The 6,740-nt window shown below is 40.7% G+C and overlaps 1 non-coding gene across 1 annotated transcript; it reads left to right on the forward strand.

Moving 5' to 3' along the window:
* The first annotated feature begins 6,428 nt into the window (after positions 1-6,428).
* On the forward strand, positions 6,429-6,535 carry LOC141589336 (small nucleolar RNA R71). The gene has a single exon (XR_012520279.1). It is a non-coding gene; the product is annotated as a small nucleolar RNA R71 (small nucleolar RNA).
* The last annotated feature ends 205 nt before the right edge of the window (positions 6,536-6,740 follow it).

A 6,740-nucleotide genomic window follows, 5' to 3' on the forward strand; every position in this document is an offset into this window, starting at 1 on the left:
TCATTGAAATCAATCAATTTAGCTTCATTTTGCCATGAAAATGCAAGGTTTGCACTCCTTTCCTACCAAAGACACAAAACCTCAAAGAATGTGCAAAACAAAGGACTAAAGACATTAAATGACCCAAATATGCACTAAAAAGCATGGGAACAAGGCTAATTCGGGGACTAAATATGCTCTAATTATGGTCACATCAAATATCCCCAAACCGAACCTTTGCTCGTCCCGAGTAAAGAGGTGACAAAGACTAGGACCGTTATTTAAACTAACCTAATAACATAGCCGATATGAGACAATTAGCGGGTCTCACTCCGCCCCTTCAACTCACAACAAGACAACCATGAGGTAGGATGCCGTCTTGCAAGGCAAGGTGGGTCTTGCCAAAATGGCGACACATCCAAACATTAAGCACACACAATCAAGTAATGGATGCATCTACAAAAGAATAGCCACTTTCCTCATCTAAGTGGCGGAAATTATCTACAAGGGAAGCAATTCAAGGGTACACACTCCTTCATAGATGCAATTTCTTCAAACTACTAAGCCTAGAAGGATACCAATAAATCACCTCCAAGTTGTGTCAAGCTAGGGTACCTTTGTCCTCAATCGTTAAATGCTTTTGTCAAGAGTAGACTCCCTATGGTGTTAGAAACACTGGAGGATCGCGGAATTCCCCCTCTTGCCTAGATAAGAAGAAGGGTCGTCCCCTCTCTACCATGCACAAAAATGGATACGATGGATAAAGGGATCAATAGATATTTGAGTTTCATTTGGGAGTTTGCTTTGTTGTTTTTCCCCCCAATTTCTTGTGGCAAATAACATTTGAGAACGCTTTCTTGCCATTTCTTTTTGATTTTTGGCATTTCAATACTTGACAACTTTTCAACTTTTTGCATTTTCTTTTTGAACATTTTCAAAGTCACCCCATATGTAGTGAGGGTGCCTTATATTTGAAGCTTTGGGAGTTCTATTTTTGCTCCTCTTTTCATTTGATGCATTTTTGCAAACTTTCTTTCACTTTTCATTTCATTGAACTCAAATCAATTTCTTTTTGTGCCCATTCCCTTTGATGACAAAAATATGGTAGAACATGGATGAATGATGCATGGTTTCAAGGGTCACCTTGGAATAAACGGTAACCAAGGAGTTATCACACCACAAGGTACTCTTGACTAGGCCTTAATCCATGGGTCAAAGGATACTAGCATGACACATCCTAGGGTGTTTTACAAGTATTCTAACAAGCAAAGTCTTAAGAAGAAAAAGCATCTACTAGGGCCTATATACACTTGTCAAGTTTCCCAAGTAGACGGTTTCACAAAATGTTTCTAACATTCAAACTACATGCCATGATACAACTAACATATATACATCCTAATGCATATGATTCTACCAACTAGTATGACATATAAACTAAATGCAAGTCCTAGATTCACATTGTTATACCGCATCAATCAAAATAAAGCCACATAGTCATTAACATAGAGAGGAAAAAGGAGATTGGAAAGATCATACCATGCGGTCTTCAATATCCTCATGTCTCGGATGTGGCGTAGTCGATCAATGTGAACAAGGATAGAACAAACACAATATATACAACAATATATACATGACTACACTACAAAGGAAATGAACTTGTTTTTGGTTTTTTCGAAATTTTTGTTTTTTTTTTTTTTTGAATTTTTGAATAAAAGTTAAGTTAGAATTCCCCATCCCCACACTAATATGGGCATTGTCCTCAATGGCCAAAATGATGGGAAATTATGCAAACATGATGCATGAATTCTACACTAAATGCAAGCTATACTATACTACACTACATGATGCATGGGTTTTTGTTTATGACGGAGAGCGTAATTTAGATTACCTCCCGTTGCGTATGCATGTACTTCCCCAAACCGAGATAGACATTATTTCTAATGTCCTAAAGTTGGGGTAGTTCATGCACACAAGATGCAATGCATGAAACTAATTTGTCATTTTGGATTTTCAAAAGTGGGAACAATAAAATAAGAACACCTCAATGGGGCCGAGGTGTTAGTCCTCTATGTTGCTAGACTCTCCAACCATGATCAAGATAAAATAAATAAAACAAAGAAAGAAAGAAGTAGACAAACCTCAAGAGGGTAGGAGCCTCCAAAGCTTGCTAGTCTTCCACCATATCATCATTGTCATCATCTTCCTCAATAGAAGTGGACTCATCACCACTTCCCTCTTCATTTCCTTGCTCACTTCCTTCATCATCCTCTTCTTCTTCATTTACCTCTTCAACAATGCCCTCATCATCAACAACCTCATCACCGACAACCTCATCGTCACCCGATCTCTCACCCCTAGATGCACTTGGAAAGAAGACTTCCATATCCGCCCAACTAGGCAAAGGACATGAAGGATCAAGTAGTCCTTGCCTATCTAAATGAAGGAGGGGTGGATATTGGGCTAAGTATGCATCTTCCCAATCCTTATAAGCTTGATTGTGCATCTCTTGCATAAGTAGAGTCATGTAGTCATTGCTTGCTTCAACACCTTCGGGTTTGAACTCTTGATATTTGAATGGATAGGGTGGTGTGACAATGGAGGAGGAGGGCATTTCAATTTCACCCCTTTGTTGACGGATGATGTATTCGGCTTCCTTTGAGAGGGGAAGAAGGTAGTTGGTCCGATGGACACTCAAACAGCATATCTTGGAAGGCAAAGTAAAAGATCTAGCATCGTTGGTGAGCCATCCATATTCGGTGTCAAGTGGGTTATGAGTGACCCACTTGTACTTATTAATCATGGCATCCATGTCAATGAGATGACCCCCTTTTTTCGCCACATACTTGCTATCCTTGTTGAAATTTGGATCAAAGTACTTGGCCAAGAGAGTGACTAGACCTCCATTTACGATAAAAGCGGTGCCTTGCTTTCCACAATCAACATTGAGCCATCTTTCCACCAAATGCCTTAGAGCATTGTAAGGCTTGGTGAATTCCCTTCCAATATTTAAGGCCGACTCAAGTAGAATACAATCGAGCTTGGTAAAGTGGTTAGTGTCTTTTCTTGCAATGATAGTATTCCCGATGACCTTGTGCCACACTCTAATGCCCGGATGGTGGACTAATAGAGCGCGACTAGCATGAAAGTTCTCAAATTTCTTCCCGGAAATCGCCTCCCAAAGAGGAGCGGGGTCATATTTTTCGGGCTTCTTGTAATAACGAGGTGTATCACTAAGACCTAATGCTTTACTCAAGTCATCAAAGGTGATGCGCCTATTCACATTGGCAAGGCGGAACTCGATGTTTTCTCTAGTCTCTACCTTAATTACTTTCAAAGAACTCAAGAATTCTAAGGTAAGGGAGGGGTATGTCAATTCTCTTGTAGCAAACAATTTTCCCAACCCCATGGCTTCAAAGAAGGCTTTCGTTTGTTCAAGGACACCCAATTTGTTCAAGGCATCTTCACAAATGAATTTGGTGGAGGAAATCTTGTTTTGGTAATGGAGAGGATGAGGGTTTTGAGTTTTGGGGTTTATGGTAGTGTTTGGAATGAATGAATGAATGAAGGAATGAATGTGGGAGGGGTATTTAAAAACACCCGAAAATTTTGAAACTGCAGGGAAAGACGGGCGTTTTTCCTTCGGGACGCTCGGATTCTGCCTATTCTGGGTTCAGGAATTCTCGCCTAAAGACGGGCGTCTTTCAGCTGGGACGCTCGGATTCTTCGACTGCAAGACGAGCGGATTCCTCTGAAGACGGGCGGATTCTGATACAGCAAGCTTTCTTATTTTGCACAGGCAAAAAGACGGGCGTCTTTCTGCAAAGACGAGCATATTCTTCAGGACGAGCGTCTTCTCTGCCAGGACGCTCGGATTCTTTAACAGTCCCAAAAATTCAATTTTTCAGTTCAATTGGACGGACGGATTCTGCCAAAGACGCTCGGATTCCCTAAAGACGAGCGGATTCCCCTTAAGGACGCTCGAATTCCCTCTGGTCTACCCGGATTCTGTTCCATCCGTGCACTTGCATATCCCTTGTCATTTTTCATTCTTCAAATCCCGTGTTCTTCATTGTAGGGGCACTACAAAGGCATGAATAGCCTAGGCAATTGCTATCCCCACACTAAGCTAAAGCACTACACATCAATAAAATAATTAGTCTCTCCCTCACTTCTCTCAAAAATGATAATTATTTTGATCAAAGCATAAAAATCCAAAAATGACAAAAATGCAATGTAAGAATTAAAATGCAAGTTAGGGAGTTAGAAATATTTACAAATGGTGGTTTAGGGAGGACTCCACCAAACTCTCATCCTTAGTGAGATGTCATGGGGGTATGTCCAAGGTGTTGTTGATGTTGCTCAATACCTTGAAAAAGTAGTCAAAAGCTTGTTCATTATCATGATTAAGATCCTCAATAGATCTTTGCCCTTGTTGTCCTTCATGTTGGTCTTGATCGATAGCATTACCAATATAGGGATTGAAAATCCCTTCAAACTCATCGTCCCAAAGACCACAAACTTCATCTACTTGGTCACTAAAGATCTCTTGAGTTGATAGAGACAACTCTCCCACTTCTTTGTCTTGGCCAATGAGGCCATCCTCTTCATTGGTTGACTTTGGTGAGCTTTTCAAGCTCTCTTTGTTGTAATTCACTTGCTCTTTGAATGGAGCATCATCAATTTTCTTTTTCCATTGGAATTCCAACTTCTTCCTATCATCCTTCCGGCTATAATGATCAACCATAAAACATGGTTCATGCAAACGGGGAGCTCTCATGGTCTTATCAAGATTGAAAGTTATGCTCTCATCTCCCAATTCTAGAGTGAGCTCTCCATGCTTTACATCAATCACCGCACCCGCGGTGTGTAAGAAAGGTCTTCCTAGAATGATCGGAATGTTGGAGTCTTCTTCCATGTCAACAATGACAAAGTCCACCGGGATGAAAAATTTCCCAACTCTTACGGGAACATCTTCCCATATTCCCAATGGTGTCTTCGTTGATCTATCGGCCTTTTGGAGCGTGATATTGGTGCATTTAAGCTCTCCCATCCCTAACCTTTTACTCACCGAGTACGGCATAACACTCACACTAGCCCCTAGATCACATAAGGCTTTGTTGATCGTGGTGTCGCCAATGGTACACGGTATTGAGAAGCTTCCCGGATCTTTAAGTTTTGGAGGTGAACTCCCTTGAAGTATTGCACTACTCACCTTAGTGAAGGCGATAGTCTCAAGCTTCCGGATCGACTTCTTCTTTGTAAGGATGTATTTCATGTACTTTTCATAGGCCGGCACGTGATTGATTAATTCCGTGAAAGGAATCGAGACTTCCAAATTCTTCACAATTTCCATAAATTTTCCAAGTTGGTCATCAAATTTGGGCTTGGCTTGACGACTTGGAAAAGGAAGTCTAATCACAATGGGCTCCTTCTCCTTTACCTTGTCTTCATTTTTCTTTGAGATTTCTTCTTTTGATGGTTCCCTATCCTTGGAGTTTTGCACAATTTCTTCCTTGTCACTAGCTTCCACAATTTAATCCTCAACTTGCTTCTCTGGTACTTCATACCTTGTACCACTCCTCAAGTGAATGGCACTAACCGTTTCATGTCTTGGGGGATTACTTTGAGGTGGTAATTGCCCCTTTTGTCTTTGTGAGCTTGAAGATGCTAGTTGAGTCAATTGGGTTTCCAACATTTTGGTGTGAGCTAGGATGTTGTTGATAGTGATTTCCTTTGCTTGACTATCTTTTTGCATTTGAGTGAAAAACTCTTGTTGGTTCTTTTGCATTTGGAGGACCGCTTTTTGAACATCAAAACCTTGGTCATTTTGTTGATTGTATGGAGTTTGATTTTGGTAACCTTGGTTTTGGTTGTAAAAGGGTCTTTGATTTTGGTTTCTCATGGGAGGTGGGGTGTATGTTGGTTGAGGGTTTTGAACATTTTGGCTTTTGTATGAGAGATTTGGGTGGAATTTGGTGTTCTCATTGTAATAATTGGAGTAAGGGGTACCACTCTTGTATGCTTGAAAAGCATTCACTTGTTCATTTGTTCCCCTACATTCACTTTGGTCATGTCCCAAAGTTCCACAATTCTCACATATCCCACTTGGGATTGATGAAGATGCCGTCATGGCATTAACATGATGCTTTGGTGATTTTGAGGCTTCTTCAAGTCTAGCCATAGCTTTTTCAAACTTCAAATTGATGGTATCAATGTGAGTACTAAGTTGAGCACCCAATTGCGTAATGGAGTCCACTTCATGCTTTCCTCCTCTAGTAGCCTTGCGAGGTCTACTATATTGTGAGTTATGGACCGCCATTTCCTCAATCTTGTTCCAAGTTTGATTGTCATAAACTTCGGTGAACATTCCATTTGATCCCATGTTGAGAATGTTCCTTGAATCTTCATAAAGACCGTTCCAAAATTGTTGTACCAAAAACCACTCGCTAAGTCCATGGTGAGGACATGAGCGGCAAATTCCTTTGAATCGCTCCCAAGCTTCATACAAAGATTCTTCATCCCTTTGCTTAAAGCCCGTAATTTGAGCTCTTAACATGTTAGTCTTTTCCGGTGGATAGAACTTTTTGTAGAAAGCTAGAGCCAACTTTTTCCAAGAATCAATTCCGAGAGTAGCCTTATCAAGGCCTTTCAACCATTGTTTCGCGGTGCCAATTAGAGAAAAAGGAAATAAGACCCATCGAATTTGGTCTTGAGTTACACCGGTTTGAGAAATCGCATCACAATAGTCACAAAAAGTCTCC

Source organism: Silene latifolia, chromosome 6, assembly GCF_048544455.1.
Source record: "Silene latifolia isolate original U9 population chromosome 6, ASM4854445v1, whole genome shotgun sequence".
NCBI classification, from domain to species: Eukaryota; Viridiplantae; Streptophyta; class Magnoliopsida; order Caryophyllales; family Caryophyllaceae; genus Silene; species Silene latifolia.